The 18,023-nt window shown below is 44.9% G+C and overlaps 1 long non-coding RNA gene across 3 annotated transcripts in view; it reads right to left on the bottom strand.

Annotated features, from left to right (window-relative positions):
* Positions 1-3,915: 3,915 nt before the first annotated feature.
* The window catches only part of LOC114485934 (uncharacterized), a 28,435-nt gene continuing 14,327 nt past the window's right edge, over positions 3,916-18,023 (bottom strand). For all 3 annotated transcript variants that reach the window (XR_003679164.2, XR_003679163.2, XR_003679165.2), the window contains 2 exons: positions 12,860-12,978; positions 3,916-4,011 (listed from right to left, as the gene is read on the bottom strand). This is a non-coding gene — a long non-coding RNA (uncharacterized lncRNA). The remainder of the gene's footprint in view (positions 4,012-12,859; positions 12,979-18,023) is intronic.

Here is an 18,023-nt window from a genome sequence, read left to right as displayed (position 1 = left end):
TTCCTAAATAACAGGTTTGCTTCTAACATCTGAAAGGTACAAGGCTCCATAGGGCTTGCCTCCCACCCACACCTCCTATCCACCACCTAATCACTGATTTCATAAAACTCTACGATATTTTTGCTGTTTCAACAGAAACCAATCCTACTCCTTCCAGGAAGCCACGATAAACTATTTTCAGTTAAAAAAACAAACTGAATCAATGTTTGCCAAATGAACAGGGACAAAAGCCATAAAAACTAGGCGATAACATCACCTTACCCTGGGATAGTATGGCAAGTATTGAAGTCTGATAAGACAACAACAAAAAAATTTCATTATTTTATGGTTAAAAGCTTGAGAACATTGCCCTGGGTTTCCTCCACTTGACAGGGGTCAATAAACAAGCACAGAAGGTGGGGGAGGTGTGGGAAGGCATCAGCCCCTCGCCCGACTTCACTCTGTACGTGGCAGCAATGGTTCTCACCATCTGGTTCATGGACCACCAGTGATGTGGGTGGACGTGCCACCAGAAGCAGGAGTGTTCTTTCCGGAGTCTTAGCTGTCCTGAGTCTAACCTGGGTTCGAGCCCCAGCTCCACCTCCTCCTAACCGTAAGGATTCATTGATGCCCCCAGAAGTAAGGTCACCCCAGCCTTGCACTCACTTTACCTTTGCATTTGGGGCAATAGTTAACCCAGCACTTTGCAGGGGTGTTGCACTGGATCCTCATGAAAACCCTGGGTCGAGGATATTATGAATATCCCCACTTTACAGATGAGGACACTGAACTTCCTCAGCTCGCGAAGTGTTGGAACCAACATTCTCGCCTCCATGAGAGGATATGGATCAGATATCCATTCTGAAGAAGAATGAACCAAGAGGAGTCACAGCAATGTGTTTGCATCTACAAGATGAACAGCTGATAAATGCCTGTGGGAGGTTTTAGTTCTGGAAGAATCACTACCCGAAATCTGCTGTGCCCAACGGGGCAGACACACCTCTGCTCTTTCCTTCTAACTTCCACAGAAGAAGGGTGGCAAGGTCAGACCTTCCTTGGTGCTGCCATTTGTAGCGTGTCTATCCTGAGTCACCCAACAGAGCGGGCAAAGCGTGTTCTTCTAAAGCGCTAGTTCCCAAAGTGTGTCCCTTGGCCTTCCAGGTCTGTGAGATACGGTTGTGTTGGTGGTAGCGGCAGCAGGGAGAGAGTTCCAGGGTCAAATAAATTTGAGAAGTTTCACACCATGTTCCCATTTTGAAGATTCATAACACACGTTGGTGTAGTAAATGCTCTGGGAAGGTCTGCAATAAAGAAACCTCTCTAGCTTTGTTTTTTTTTTTTTTCTTTTAATATTTATTTATTTATTTATTTTGGTTGCGCTGGGACTTAGTTGCGGCACGCAGGATCTATGTTGTGGCACGTTTAGTTGCAGTGTGTAAGCTCTTAGTTGCAGCACGTGGACCCCTTAGTTGCGGCATGCGTGTGGGATCCAGTTCCCGGACCTGGGATTGAACCCAGGCCCCCTGCATTGGGCGTGCGGAGTCTTACCCAATGGACTACCAGGGAAGTCCCATGTCTAGCTTTGTTTAAACAGCCTTTCCCAACCTTCCTCCATCGTAGAATCTTTTGCCTTAAGATACCTACTAACATACTCTTTGGGAAAAACTGTACTAAAAAATTCCTATTTGAGGCAAAGTTTCCTAAAGCATTGCAGTAGAGTTAGTCTGAGTCTAGCTGAAGTTGACAGTCACTCACCAACCCTCCCCGCCCCTTGGCTTTCTTTTCATTGCCAGGCCTCTGGTCTCCAATTTGGCCACATGCTGGCATTTATGAACCTCTCTCCAGCTCTTCCAGAGCCACTGCTGCCACCACACAAATACAGAAAGGCCATGGACACCTCCTCCCACCTGCCCCATTTAACTTCCTAGTCTGTCCCGTGAATAATTCTGGAGCAAAGCTTTGGAATACAGTCGCGAAGCTCTTCAGACGATTTGAATTTAGGCGGATGACAGGTCCTCTCAAAAGGCTGGGTTGTTGCTCCAATAGTCATCAGGAAGTTTTTAAAACACGTTGACCCACAGAGTCTTTTGCTCAGCCTCACCCAGAGAGGCACGCTCCTGCTGGCCATCCTGGCTCCAGTAAGGCAGACCTTTCTCTCATGGGGACTACTTTTAATTCCCTCAGGGAATTGGGATCCGGAAACAAGAGGCACTGAATGTGAAAGGCAGCAAAAGAAGGGGCGGAGGAATGAAATTCTCGTCCAATTTGGGAAGGAACTAGGCGAGATGTGGGGATCTCCTGACAGACTTCCACCAACCACTTAAGGTCCCTTCCCAAAGATATAGGAACTTATGTGTTTATAAACAGCAATAGAAACCCCCATATCCATCAGAGCGGGGAGAGGAAGCCTGAACAACTCACCTTCTGCCTTCTTTTGGGTTTGGTCTGAATTTTTTAAAGACCTGATTAGATCCCGTCATGCACAGAGCTTCCCTTGGACCCCTTCTTCTCCAGGCGGCCCAGCCTCGTCATTTGGAAAGTTACTACATGTAAAGCCTAGCAGGGAATTGATGGTGTGCTCTGATTCAGAGCCTTCTCCGGCACCAGGCAGGAATGGGCAGTGCCACTATTTGGCAACGTCTCAGAGAGAAAACCTAGGTGCTGCAGGAAGTCTTGTTTGTGACTCAGGTGGTGACAATCTTAACATTCAACATGTTTATAACGCTCTGCAATTTCAAAGACTATTTTACTCATTGCAACGTCAATTTGCCCATCGCCTCCAGGGAGTCTCCACTCGATGAGGCAACTGGGACACAGAGGGTGACGTGCTTGAGGTCACATCGAGAACCCACAGCTGAGTCAAGATTGGGTCTTAAGTCCTGTCTCCTGTGTCAGGCCATCGTGAGATGGCACTTCTTTTGCAGATCGCTTTGGAGTCTCTTTACTCTCAGGGCTTGGGACAGAAGGAGAAGTAGAGGCGTGGTTATTCTGTGAACTCACTGGGGGCACGTGCAGCCTCAACATCTTTGTAAATAAGGAGTTAACTCCAAAGTCGGTTTTCTCCTTGAGTATTCAACCCTGCCAAGCTTGAATTCCAATAAGTGGCTGCATTCAGTATGTCTTAAATGGTCTCTTTGTGTGTGGTTTAAAAAAAAAAAAATCAATTCCAGTGTCAGGTATCGTAATACATTTTTGCAAGAGATTATTATAACTTTTAAAGGGACAGACGGCATATGTGTTTTGTTAATGCTGGAGTTTGGGTTTGCTTTCTTTTTCACTTTCCTCCCTCAGCTAGTCTTACCCTACTTTGACCCTTTCCCCTTGTTATATCTATTTTTCTTGCCAACTGATAGGTGTTCAAATAAAGACTATCCTTGCCCAGGTCTGGTCAGAGACATTGGAACCTCATTTAGCTACTTGACGGTTGTAGCCTTCCACAAAGATAAAGACCCACATCTTACAAAGGAGAGAAACAGGGAGGAGAGGAATATCACTAAATTACCGGTCTGCTGCCTGTTTTCTTTTTGGTCCCATCAGATTTCTCAGTAACTCGAATAACTCAATTAGATTAAGCAGTGTAAAAAGTCCTATTAGGGCAAGATGTATAATAATAACTTTTTTCCTGGTTTGCCTAAAAATCTCAAGAAAACATTTGTAAGTCCATTCCACACTGACAAAATTGGTTTTGGATGATCAGGTTCTGAATATTCTTCTAGCTTCTCTTCCCACTCTGGCAACACGTAGCAGTGGGGAAAAAAATTCCTTAAAGACATAGGCTCCAGTTTGCCTGCATGAAATTTGAGGAGGCAGTTACTCTCCTAATTAGAACCAACGGGCCTTTGGAGAGAAGGGACCAGTTGTCCAATGTATGATTATGCAGTGAATGAAGGAAAGTACAGAGCAGTTAATGTTCAGAGAAGGGGTTCTCACCAGAGAGGGAAACGTACACGTCCCTTTCTTAGACAACGACACACTGTCAAACACAGGAGACTGGTGAATGACGTTGTAGAACCCAGGACCTGGGATATCATCCTGAAAGGGAAGAGAATGTAGTGTCATTGGGATACTTTCAATTCCATGGTGCTTTTCTGCAAGCTTTACATCCATTAACACTAAGCCTTACTGTAATCCTCTGGGACAGGCAGGGATGCCACCTCGTGGATGACAGCCGGGCTCCACCAATTCCTGACCTGCCCAGTTACCATCTCAGTTAACAAGCGCTGGGGCTGGAATTCCAACCCGGGTCTGGGACCCCCCAGGGCCCTTGCTCTTTCCACTGTGCTGTACTGCATTCCAGGAGAATGCTGTTGTTTCTTCGTGCCATTAGAGATATGAGCAGAAAATGCAATCCTGAGCGTGGCAGCGGCTGTGCAGTGTGTGTGTACAGTGTGTGTGTCAGTGTGTGTTGACTGGGTTCACCAAACCCACGGCAAGGGAAGGGTGACCCATTTCATGTTCACCACACCCCACCTGACTCAGCTTCCTCCCCAGCCTTTCAGAAGAGAAACCAGGGAGTGTTTCTGTTTATAAAGCAAAATGAAACAAAAACAACCTTCATCCCAAACAAGACCATTTCTAACTCTCGGACAAAACGAGGCGGGTTCATGGGGCTCAAGTCCTAAGTGATGCGGGTACGTTAGAGAGGAACAAACAAAAGCTTGATTTCTAAGCTAATTTCTGCCGTCGCAGTTAATTGGGCTTGCGTCTCATCTCCCATGCTAGTTACCAGGGGGAAGTAAATGTTGACAGAAGTTGGCCAGGCAAGTGACATGAAATGATAAGGATGCCCCACCGTCTCGAGAGTTTACTGGGTGCCTCGTTGGTGCCAAGAGCTTTTCGAAGGTTGTCTCGTTTAATCCCCCGGTGAGAAAGGGATGCCCCCATTTTATAGATGGAGACACTGAGGCACGTAGAGATGAACTTGCCCAAGGTCCCACTGCTGTCAGTGGCAGCACCTGAATTCAGTGCTACATGATAGTGTACACAAGCCTTTTGCAGTGGGGCTATCATCAGGTCCATTTTAAGGAAAGCAAAGCCCGGAGACGTTGGGGCCGCAGCTAGTAAATGGTGAAGTGCAGATTTAAACCCAGGCAGCCTGACTCCAGAGCTTGCTACCTCCAAGATCTGCCACCCAGGCTCCTCCTGTCCCCACCATCCTTACTACCTTCCTCAGAGCAGAGAGAGAGCTCAAGGCACCATCAGGGCCTTCAAGGACTCTCCAGTGTGGCCCAAGCAGTGTGTGATTATGGTTTAATATAAGGGCTATTAACAGGTTCTTCTGTGCTGAATTTTAAATGCAGTGAGCCTTTGAGCCTTGCAGGTGGGGGCAGGGGAGCTGATTCCTGCCTTGTAGGTGATTATGGTCCCTGGTGGACAGAGGGGGAGCTGACTACCAGGAGAGTGAGGCAGGCTGCAGGAGATGCAGCCCAACCAGAAGAACCCTGGCATGTGGGTGCGATTTGAGGTGCTACAGGAAGGAACAGAAAGAGGTTTTTCTAGGGGGCTGTTTGCAGGACTGGCATATGTTTTTTTTGGTTTTTGTTTTTTTTATTTATTTTTGGCTGTGTTGGGTCTTCGTTGCTGTGCGCGGGCTTTCTCTAGTTGTGGCGAGCAGGGGCTACTCTTCATTGCGGTGCGCGGGCTTCTCATTGCGGTGGCTTCTCTTGTTGCAGAGCACGGGCTCTAGGCACGCGGGCTTCAGTAGTTGTGGCGCGTGGGCTCAGTAGTTGTGGCTCACAGGCTCTAGAGCACAGGCTCAGTAGTTGTGGCGCACGGGGTTAGCTGCTCCGCAGCATGTGGGATCTTCCCAGACCAGGGCTCGAACCCCTGTCCCCTGCACTGGCAGGCGGATTCTTAACCACTGCGCCACCAGGGAAGACCATGGCATATGTTTATTGATGGTCACTGCATGCCGGGCACTGTTCTGAGTACTTTATACACACTAGCTCATTTAATCCTCATTTTAAAGATGAGAACACAGGGCCCAAAGGGATAAGGACCAAGGTCACGCAGCAAGTAACAGAGCCAGAATTTGAACCCAGACAGTGTGAGGACAGTCTACTCTTGACCACTAAGCCAAACTAACTCTCAGATGAGTGCAGGATAAAATGTGCAGGATAAAAGGAAAAACAATCCTGCTGAGTTTGAATTAGGATTCTAGCATCAGTGCTTCTACTAGCTAAGTAACCTTGATCTAGTCACCTCTCTAGACCCCAGTTTCCTCATGTGTAAATCGAAGATGTTGCACTAAATGCCTTCGGGCACCTTTTAGCTTCCAGAGTCCCGACAGTGAGGGAAAGCTGAAGCAGGAAATGTAACTGCGACTCTTCTAGGTTTAAAGAATAAACAGTCTTGGACATCTCCAGCCCCGAGGCTGCTGCCACACTCCCAACACCAGCATCAGCCCACAAGAATTTTCTGGGCACCTATATGTATCTGAGGATCTAGGGTTGCCAGATAAAACACAAGCCTGCAAGGCTGCTCCATCCCACCCTGCCCAGTTAAATGTGAATTTCAGATAAACAACAAAAAGCTATTTTAGTATAAGTAGGTCCCAATCAATATGTGGGATATACTTATACTAGTTTGTTATTTATCTGAAATTCTAAATTAAGAATCCTGTATTTTTATCTGCTAAATCTGACAACTCTACTGGACCTTAAACCCATTTTAATTCTGCCACATTGCAAGCTGGTTTGAGTCCAGGTCAAGTAGAAAGAGAACTGTCACCTCTTAGCCTGGAGGGAGAGCGTGCTGCCTATTTGCTCTTAATGAATATCCAAGAAGGGTCCTCCAGGCAGCAGGATGCTGGGGCTTGCCAGTGGCGGCTCATGAGGGCGACTGTTAAATATTCAGAAATGTTGCTCGTGGTAGCTTGAAATTGACCAGGGTGGGGGGCGGTATTTACACCGCAGAGATTGGCCAATGCTCTAAATCAGAACTTTCTTTGTGGAGGAGAGAGCTGGTTTACCAGCACACCACCACTTGCACTCCACACCAAGTAAGTTTCAAAGCTGCCTGGAGGGAAAGGTTCAGCTGTAGGGAGTTCAAGCTTTCTCCTGCAAAAGCTAGAGGTGGTGGATGGCTCCCTGGGAGGGCAATAAAAGTCCAACCTTTGGCCTCTGGGACAACAGCTCCTGTGACTAATGTTACATGAGGTTGATGAGTTCTGGCCTCTCAGCATCTCCCAGAGAGCGAGAATCCAAGTCGAAACTGGTGTGAACTCAGCCAGCCCTTGGCTTCTTGGCCGAGACCACCCCAGAAGGCAAAAACCAAATAAACCAACCAAATAAAATGGGTGTGGGGAGGGGGAAGGGAAGAGAACTATTCATTTGAGCTCTGCTGACTGCCTGTTGTGTGTTCCACGGGGAGCTCTGGGCCAGGGCTACACCCGTTGTCCCCTGTGCACGTGAGGACTGAATGAGTCAATGCACGTCCCACTAGCCTCACCATTACCAGTCCTCAAGTTGCCACAACAGCCTCAAGGGAGCCAGGACCTTCCCTGGGCGGTTCAAGACCCTCAGAGTGGGATGGAGCAAGAGATGATTGGCTGATGTGGCTGGGCAACATTTGGTGGAAATGCACTTTGAGAGCTCTTTTGAAGGATTAAAGTCCCAGATGGGCAGCACGTGCCAAGGGCGGGACGCAGATTGGCATTCACTTGACTTTGGGATAGGTTTAGAGAGGTCATGAGGAGGAGGGGAAGAGAGGGAGCAGGGCATTTACCCCCTCACCCCAGACAGCTCCTTAGGGTATGGGAGGGCCTAATGTCCACAACCTGGACCCAGTCACATCTGCACACAGCCTGGATTATCTAGTCCCGATTTCATAGATTCTGTCCAATTAAGACTTTCAGGTTTGTCAACCCATTTCCAGGTTGGAAAATGCGGTCTCTGCTGGATCACTGGCCAAAGCCCACGACACTAGAGCTGCCTTTTGACTCTTCAGGGATGTTCTGCCCTGCTTTGGTCTATTTTGGGGGTGGCCAGCTGGGGCTCTCAGGAGTGCACAAGATGAATGAAAACTAAGAGTCTGCGGAAGGGCTAGCAGTATATAACAGGAGGAAGGCACGCCTGAGGTGGAAACAGAGCCCTGTCCTGTGGTTAACCCACTGGCAAAAGTGCCCAGAAATTTGGGGTTCCTGCGGGAACCATTTCCTTTTACAAATACCTCTGGTCTTAGGGTCTCAGGACAATGCATCCGTCCACCCTTTTCTCAGGCTGATGTGGCCAAAGTGGTGATAGCATGGGCCAGAACACAGGCGAGCCGGTGTCTGCCCACAGGGCATGTCCCCTCACTGGGCCTCAGCCCCCTCATCTGTGAACCTGCGAAGAGGCAAGTGCGGGTGTGGAGATCTATAATTTTCAACCCCACTCCGGGCCTCCACGAGGAACTCAGGGAAAGGGGGCCCGATTGGCAGTGGCTTCAAGCAGCAAGTCCCCTTTACCCGCTCCACCGACGGGCCTCAGCATGGGATGCCGTCACAGATGGGGCCCCTCTGCTGAGCCCAGGGATTTCGGGGTCACTGAAGCCCTTCTGGTTCAAACTGTCTACAACCCTGAGAAGTGCCCCTTGTAAGACGTCCTTCCTCCTTTCTGCTTTCTCCCCTCTCCCCGCCCCAACTCCATACACTAATGCCTGGCGTCAAAGTCTCCATGCCTCTGATAGCAGAGGAGAAGGGAGAGGCAGGGAGCGTACTTCAAGCAAGAAAATGACACTTTTTTGTTCAGAATGGGGATCTCAGAAATGAAAGATCCCTGGGCGCCCTCGGGGAGCAACCAGGAAAACTGGGATGAGTTCTCTTGAGGAGATTGCTTCTTAGTGGCCCAGGTGAAGAGCAGGTGTGGGGGAAGCCCAGGGACACTGGCCACCTGGGCAGATGAAAATGGGGACCAGGTCTTTGCCCATCGCCGGCCTGGCTGGGTTGGAAACACAGTCAGACAAGAGAAGCCCAACTTGCATTTTCAAAGCATCGGTTTACATCAGTATCATCTCTGAGCACCCGTGCTCCTCTTTTGCAGAACCCTCCTCTTTGTTAACTCTGGTGTCAGCTCATTAGCAGGCCTTTGAAATCCCCTGAGTGGAATGTGGGCCAAGACTGAATTCAACAAGCACACACTGAAGTCTGCTGTGGGCCCGGGCCCCGGCGGGGGCACCAGGATACAAGCGGTTGGCAGCTTAGATGTTCTAGGAATGGGATGGAGGAGACGCAGCAAAGCAATGCAAGATGGATGGGACAAGGTCCCGTGGCTCGTAGACTTGAGTTGGGATCATTCATTCGACCCACTTTTGAGGGGCTTTGGGGGTCTGGAAAGGACAATGACTGCTGCCCGAGGAGTTCCGGCCGGGTGGAGACAAGATGTGCATGCCCATTACCACCCCGCCAAGCAGAAGGTGCTCGGGCATTCAGGGGAAGGTGTGCCGGCTTCCACCCGGGAGACGCCGGGAACCAGTATGGGAGCCTGGAGCTGCTGCCAGGGTCGCCCTCACTCTGGCTGACCCCGGCTGTGCCACTTACTTAACCCTCTTTGTGTCTCAGAGTCATTATCTGAAAAGTGGGGATAATAACGGGACTTAGCTCCCAGGGTAATCGATTATGGGGATTCAATGAGTTCATAAAGGCAACATCTTCAAGGGGAGCCTGGCACACTGTCTGTGCCAGCCAAGTGTTTGCGATTAACACCAGCGTGTCCTGCAGACCCCTGAGGAAGGGGTGCTGGTGACTGATATGGAAGAGGTCAGGCTTCTAGAGCAGGAAGGTCCGGCAGACCCCACTGTGGTTCAAACACGCAGCTGAGTGCACATGTGGGGAAATTATCCCCTTGAACGTAGCGGTCTCTGCAAACTGAACTTCCTTTCGTTGAAAAATCTCTGACATTAAAAAATTCGTTTAAAAATATCCCTGGTCTGGTGCCTTATCAAGGTAATAAGTGAACCGTATTAACTTTGTACAATTTCACCACAAATTAAACACTGTCCTGCTTACCGCTGGGGAGGGTGCATTTGCTGTCAGGCTATGTCTGAAATTAACGTGTATTTAAAAATTGTGCATCTAGAGGAAAGGGTGTCTGTATTCTACCAGTATCCCTTCATGTGTGCCTGGAAGGGATTAATCAGGTTTAGGATCATGGAAAAGTAATCCCTGGCAAGGGCCTACCTATTATAACATCCTTATTTTTAAGATGAGGAAACAGAGATGCAAAGACTTTAAGGGAGTGTCCTTAGTGTTACACAGCTTGGGAAATAGTGACCACAATCCAGGGTGGCATGGGGACAGAATCGGGAGGTGGGGGAGGTAAGTGTCCCTCGGGTGGCTGGGCTATGCTCTGTCCCAGATTAGGCATGTCTCTTCATGCACCCAGTGTCAGCGGCACATCTGTAAATAACTGTAAAATGCTGAGGGAAGCAGACTTCATTTCTAGCAGCCAAAATTGCCAGTCCGGACACCAAGCTCAGTGAAGGATTCCTCTTATGCAGCAGTCAGATTCTCAAGGGGAATGTGAGCTGGGCAACGAGGCCCTGAAGTTCCTCTCCAAAGTCAGACTGATAAGGTAACTGCACATTTCAGAGGGCACTGATTCGCTGTGTTAAAGGCGAGCTAGATGGGTCACAGAACGAATGTGAGGACACAACCAAGTCATGAGATGAGGCACAGGGTGTGTACGATTAATGTCATAAAAAGGGTGGTGAGACACCAGAGTTTTAAAATCTGCTTTTAATTTGTATTGCCTCACTAAATTATTGGGTGATGTTAAACATCACCCAAGTTAAGAATTCTTAACTTCTCAATGCCCATTTCTCTCAGGAAGAATGAGAATAATTAACAGGCAATAAGACATTTTCTTCCTGTTTTTATAGCCTGAAGAACCTGAAAAAGTATAATAATCCAAATTGTACATTTCAGATGAGGAAACTGAAGCCCGGAAAAGTCAAGCGATTAGTCTAAACCCAGTCAGCTAGTAACAGAGCAGAACCCAGGGGACAGGGTTTATGGATCCCATGCCCTTTCCAAAAAATTCCATACTTATTTACAAAATGCTTTCAAATGCTTAGATGAACGTTTTCACATCGTCAAACCAACATAACCACGTTTGAAAAGTACTAATCAAATTTCTGAGCTATTTCTCTCCATATCGGATGCTGCCTATAGCTTTGGCTGGCTGCCACCTTGGTTCCTTCAGCAGAAAAATTTCTGAAAAGTAATAGTCGTTTAAAATGCAAACTTTAAAAGCCAGACCATTCAGTTTCTGGATTTGAGTCTTCAGAACATGATCATGTAGAATGGGGCCTACACACACGACATCTTCCCCTATCTTCAGCTTGGTCTGTTTGGCGGAGGCATTTTCAGAAACACACTCGCTGACTTTCACAGATGGACTTGATGGCTTTGCGGGCCACGGAGGGAGGTGTGGTGCCATGTGTGGACAGAGCGTGAGGCTTAGGAGTGAGCTGGGCCTGGGTTTGAGGTCTAATTCTTTCAACGTTGATTCAGCAGATATTCATGTGGGGCCTCTTATGTGTCAAACCCTGCATTGTGAGACCTCGGGTGGGTCATTTAACTTCCCTAAGCCCGGGTTTCCTCTTCTGTTAAATTAAGGTATAAACTCTTCCTCTTAGCATTGTTCAGAGGATTAGAAATATGGTCTAAAACTGGTTTCACGCATAGTAGGGATCGGTAAATGGTGGCTGTCATTATTTTTATTGGACGTTGGCTGCAGATATCTCAGAGATGGACAGTATATTATCAGTAAATTGACAAATGGAAAACCAGACAAAAAAGAGAGAGAGACAGATGGACAGTTAAAACAGAGAGGAAACTCCTGAGCAGATAACTTATTTATCACCGTTAGAGAAAACTTACAAGTAATTAAAAATATATGTGTGTGTGTACACACACACACTATATTCTTTACTATTTGCTTTCTTGGAATCCTAAAATATCAGAAGTGGAGGGAACTTAAACATTCTCTAGCTCAGCGCTCTTGTTTACAAAGGAGGAAACAGGCCAAGGGGCACAGGGCTTGTCGAGGACTCACCTGCGTTCAGGACCCAGATCTCCCCATCCCCTCTCGCCATCTTGGCGAGGGGTAGGATGAAAAACATTTTTAGAATGCAGCAAAAGGTAACTGACATGATGACTCCTCCAAAAGAATGTTATTCTAAAGGTCCTAGTTAAGCGAATAAAGGAATGAAGATGTTAAAAGACTCTTGCGTCTGCGAGTTGCTTCCGCCGCCTGCTGGTGAGAGGGGAGAACATCAGACCTGCGCTTTCAGCCGGTGAAATTACGGAAGTTAGGTGAGGACCCACCAGGACCCAAGCAGAACGTTCCAGATCAAAGAGAAAAAGAGACACCGATATTTGGGGAAGAGGGTAAGGAAGGGGGAAATGCAGGCACAGTTCTAACATTGTCAAAGGAAGCTTAAAAAAGAGGGGGGTGTCGTCACAAAGGTAATTTTACGTTTATTAGACTCGTTTATTTTTCCTTTTATGTTATTTGAAGAAAGTCTTGTTCTTCCTGTCATGTTTTGAGTGAGGCTGTGGGGAGGGGGGAGGAAAGGATTTTTATCTTTTACTTCATACGTCTGGGATTTTTGCATTTTTGATTTTTATAGTAATTTAAAAAATACATTTCTTGTTAAAAAATGTTTGGTTTCAGTGTGACCCCATAAGTCCGGACATGTTTTCCACTGGATTTAATATCTTTCCAGCTCATTCCTACAGCCCAGTCAGAGCACACAGCTGGAGAGGGTGCTGCAGCTCCTTGGATGACACTGCCCTCTACTGGTCACAGAGACAGAGGCACCAGCCAGACTCGCGTGTCTGTCCCCTGAGGCTAAAATCCAGACTAAAAGTAAAGCATCTCAAAGACAACGCCATTACCTTTTTATGGTAAAACCTCTTGGCTTGACTATTAAATCCTTTTTTTTCTGGTTCTGGAATTCTGGAAGGCTGATATTTAAAAGGAATGGAGGATTGTGTTGGATACGCAGCAGTAAAACCTAAACAACAAAAATAGAATAAAAAATAGCACAAAACACAGAACTGACGAATGCACAAAACACAGAGCTATCTGTTAACATTTTATTTTAAATGGAATAAAAAGAGAAACTTGCCTTTTGACAAGAGATAAACATGAAACTGGATTTTTTTTTTAAAGACCCTCTTGGTAATTTATTAGTTCCCGCCCTGCCATCCCCCCCCCCCCCCCCCCCCCCCCCCCCCCCCCCCCCCCCCCCCCCCTCCCACCAAAGAGAGAGAAACTTGCCTTTTGACAAGAGATAAACATGAAACTGGATTTTTTTTTTAAAGACCCTCTTGGTAATTTATTAGTTCCCGCCCTGCCATCCCCGCCCCCCCCCCCGCCCCCCCACCGCCCAAGCACCTCCAGCTCTTAAACTAGTGAGACTTGGTCACACAGCTGAAGCATATTATCAAGGGAAGAGGAAGGATCCGACAGGAAAGGCGTTCTTGCCAAGGAGGAAGGGGACACAAAACCATTTGGAGCAGCCTTGGAAGAGAGCCAGGCAGGGGGACAGAGCAAGAGTCCTCACTCATCCTCAGCCCAGAGTCACAGATCAGCGAAGCACCGTAAAGATATAGAGAGGTCAGCAAATCCCAGAGCAGAGTGGGGCTCGCTCTCATTCTTCAGGACACAGTGCAACACAAGTGTAAGTTTAGCTTTCTGCTTTGAGCAGACTTGGGGTGAAAACGCAGAAGGGGATCATTTATAGAAAATCAAGTTAAAATTTTATATGTCTGGGTTGTGATGTCTAAATGATATACAAACTCCCCCTTTTCCTTCCTTCCACTCCCAATGAATGGTGCAGAGAACCAGAGAAGAGAGAGCTACACAGAGAAAGAGTTCTGGAGACCTGCACTAGGTTCCCCTCAAGTAGTTTCCTGAGTATCAATCAGCCCAGGCATGTGAGAAAACTCCCCAAGGCTGGGGAAAGATTCACCTGAAAAAGTTAAGGTAAACAATACCTGAACACTGGGAAGAGGAATAGCTCCTGTTCCCGCAAGTCAGAGTGGAAAACCTCATAATTCATGGAACACAAGGAGAATATGCAGAAGGGTTTTGCCTCAGAAATAGGGTAAAATTACCCCTAGGCTAAATGCTTCTCTGGTTCCAGCCAACAAAGCTTAAAAGCAAGACTTGAAAAGATCAAACTTCCCAAGTAATTTAACTGCATCCCAGAACAAAGCACAAGAATTCATAGGACTACTAAAATATACAGTACCCAACAGGTAAAAATAACTGGCATTTGATAAAAAATTAATGGGCATACAAAGAAGGGAAAAATACAATTCACAATGAGGAGAAAATAAATAATCGATCAAATCCAACTCAGAAATGATATAGATGATAGAATACAAGAACATTACATTATTACAATAATAATTGCATTTGATATGTTCAAGAAGCTGGAAAAAAGACTGAACTTATTAAGTAGGTACATGGAAGATATAAAGAAGATCCAAATCAAACTTCTACAGATGAAAACTAAAAAGTCTGAGATTAAAAATACACTAGACACTGCAGAAAAAAGACTAGTGAACTTGAAGACATTGAAATACAAACTATTCAAAACAAAACACAGAGAGAAAAAGGACTAAAAAATACAGAGTATCAGTGAGCTTTGTGAAAACTTCAAGGAACCTAACATATGTTCCAGAGAAGAGAGGTGGAAGAGAGGAAATAGAAAAAAATATTTCAAGAAAAAAGTGGCTGAAATTTTCCAGATTTGATTTTTAAAAAACATAAACCTGCAGATCAAAGAAAGGCAGAAACTCAAGCACATGAAACAGGAATTTAACTATACCAAGGCACATAATAATCAAATTGCTTTTTTTTTTTTTACTTTTTATTTATTTTTAAAAAGTTTTTGGCCTCACCACGTAGCATGGGGGGATCCCACTTCCCTGACCAGAGATCGAACCCGTGCCCCCTGCAGTGGAAGCACAGAGTCCTAACCCCTGGACCGCCAGGGAAGTCCCCATCAAATTGCCTTTTAAAAGTGACAGGAAATCATAAAATCAGGCAGAGAAAAAAAGACACATGACACACCAAGCAACAAATATATGAATAACAGCAGATGACCATCAGAAACAACATCTGTTAAGGTACCAGAAGGGAAAAACTATCGCCCTAGAATCCTGTACCCTGTAAAAATATCTCTCAAAGATGAAAGCAAAATAAAGACTTTTGAAGATATACAAAAACTAAAAGAATTAATCACCAGTAACCTGGAACTACAAGAAATGGAGGGAGTCCTTCAGGCAAGAGAAAAATGATACCGGTTGGAAATCTGGATCTACATAAAGGAATGAAGAGCTCTGGAACTAGTAAATATGTAGATAAATGTAAAACGTAGAACCCTGAGTAGAAATTGATGCATTTAGATATAAACATAAAATTTAAATCATTTTTAAAACAATTGACTATTTAAAGCAAAAATAATAACACTATTGTGGCATTTATAACGTATGTAGAAGTAAGATGTTTGACAGCAACAGTGCAAAGGCAAGGAAAGAAAAAATAAAAATATACTGTTGTAAGGTTCTTCTACTATATGTGAAGTGTAATAATATCACTTGATGGTAGAATGTGATAAAATTAAAGATGTATATTATAAACTCTGTTGTACAGTTCAGCAAACTTTTTCTATAAAGGGCCAGATAGTAAATATTTAAGGCTTTGCAGGCTATATTGTCTCTGTTGCAACCATTCAGCTCTGCCATTATAGAGTAAAAGAGCCACAGACAACACATAAACAAATAGAGGTAACTATGTTCCAATAAAATTTTATTTATAGAAACAGGCAACAGGTCAGATTAGGCTCAAGGGCCAAAGTTTGCCAACCCTTGCTCTAAAGCAACCACAAGGAAAACACTGCAAAGAGTTATTCCTAAAACGTCAACAAAGTAGACAAAATAGAAACAAAAAAATATTCAATACAAAAGAATCCAGAAAATGTAAATAAAGAACAGATGGGACAAATAGAAAGCAAATAGATAGATGGTAGGCTTAAACTCACACACCAATAATCACATTAAATTTAAATAGTCTAAACATCCCAATTACAAGACAGAGACGGTTGGATTGGATAAAAAAGAAAGACCTAACTACATGATGTCTACAAGAAATATACTCAATATAAACCCAGGAATAGGTTAAAAGTAAAAGTATGGGGAAAAGATACACTATGCTATCAAAAGAAAGCTAGGTATTAATATCAGACAAAGCAGATTGCAGAGCAAAAAATATTACCTGCAGTAAAGAAGGTAATTTCATAATGATAAAGCAGTCAATTCCTCAGGAGAATATAACAATTCTAAGCACTGATATACTCAATAACAAGAAATTCAAAATACAGGAAATAAAAACTGATAGAACTGCACGAAGAAATAGAAGATTCCATAATAACTGTCAGAGATTTCAAAATCCCTCCCTCAGTAGTTTAAGCAAGTAGATAGAAGATCAATAGACATACACGACTTAAACAATACTATTACCTAACTTGACCTAACTGACATTTATAGAACACTCCACCTGTCAATTCTATACAATCTATCCTAGAAAACTGAAGAGAAAAAGACATTTCCCAAATCATTCTATGACGCCAGTTACTACCGTGTTACCAAAGCCAGACAGAGTCATTACAGGAGGTGAGAGGGAATCACTAGAGATCATTCACCCTCATAAATATACATGCAGAAATTCTTATAAAAATGTTAGCAAATTAAACTCAATATATAAAAAAGATAATACATCATGATGAAATGAGGTTTATCCCAGTGATCCAAACATAGGGTAACATTTGACAGTCAATGTAATTCACCATATTGACAAACTAAAAAAGAAAAACTATACGATCATGTCAATAGAGGCAGAATGGAATCATACAATATGTACTCTTTTTTGTCTGGTTTCTTTCACTGAGCACAGTTATTTTGAGATTCATCCATGTTGTTCAAGTATCAATACTTCATTGTTTTTTATTGCTGAGTAGTATTCCATTGTAGAGAAATGTGACAAATTTTTATCCATTGTTGATGAAAATTTGTATTGTTTCTAGATTGGAAGTATTACAAGTAAAGCTATTAACAACATTCAATCCCAAGTCTTAAAATGGACATAAGTTTTCATTTCTCTTGGGTAAATACCTAGGAGAGGAATGGCTGGATCATACTTGAACTTTTTTGAGAAACTGCCAAACCCTTCTCCGAAGTTGTTGTATCTTTGTATATCTCCACTATTAGTGTATGAGAGTTACTGTTACTTCACATACTCAACAACAATGGGCAGTCTTTTTTTAAAAAAAAAAATAAATAAATTTATTTATTTTTGGCTGCGTTGGGTCTTTGTTGCTGCACACAGGCTTTCTCTAGTTGCGGCGAGCAGGGGCTACTCTTCGTTGCGGCGCACGGGCTTCTCATCGCACTGGCTTCTCTTTTTGCGGAGCACGGGCTCTCGGCGCACGGGCTTCAGTAGTAGTGGCTCATGGGCTCAATAGTTGTGGCTCGCGGGCTCTAGAGCACAGGCTCAGTAGTTGTGGCGCACGGGCTTAGTTGCTCCACGGCTTGTGGGATCTTCCCGGACCAGGGCTCGAACCCGTGTTCCCTGCATTGGCAGGCGGATTCTTAACCACTGCACCACCAGGGAAGTCCCATGGGCAGTCTTTTTAATTCCAGCCATCCCATTAGATGTGTAGTGGTATCTCATTGTGACTTTAATTTGCATATTTCTAGTGACTAATGATGTTGAGCATCTCTTCATATGCTATTTGCTATCTGTTTATCTTTTTTTTTTTTTTTTTTTTGGTAAAGTGTCTGTTTAGTAGATGGAGAAAGCACTTTGTAAAATTCAGTGTTCTTTTATGATTAAAAGAAAACCCTATATCATCTCACACCGGTCAGATTGGCCATCATCAAAAACTCTAGAAACAGTAAATGCTGGAGAGGGTGTGGAGAAAAGGGAACCCTCTTGCACTGCTGGTGGGAATGTAAATTGATACAGCCACTATGGAGAACAGTATGGAGG

Source organism: Physeter macrocephalus, chromosome 3, assembly GCF_002837175.3.
Source record: "Physeter macrocephalus isolate SW-GA chromosome 3, ASM283717v5, whole genome shotgun sequence".
NCBI classification, from domain to species: Eukaryota; Metazoa; Chordata; class Mammalia; order Artiodactyla; family Physeteridae; genus Physeter; species Physeter macrocephalus.
The sequence above is the reverse complement of the archived record's forward strand: the minus strand, read 5'-3'. Positions and strand labels throughout refer to the sequence as shown.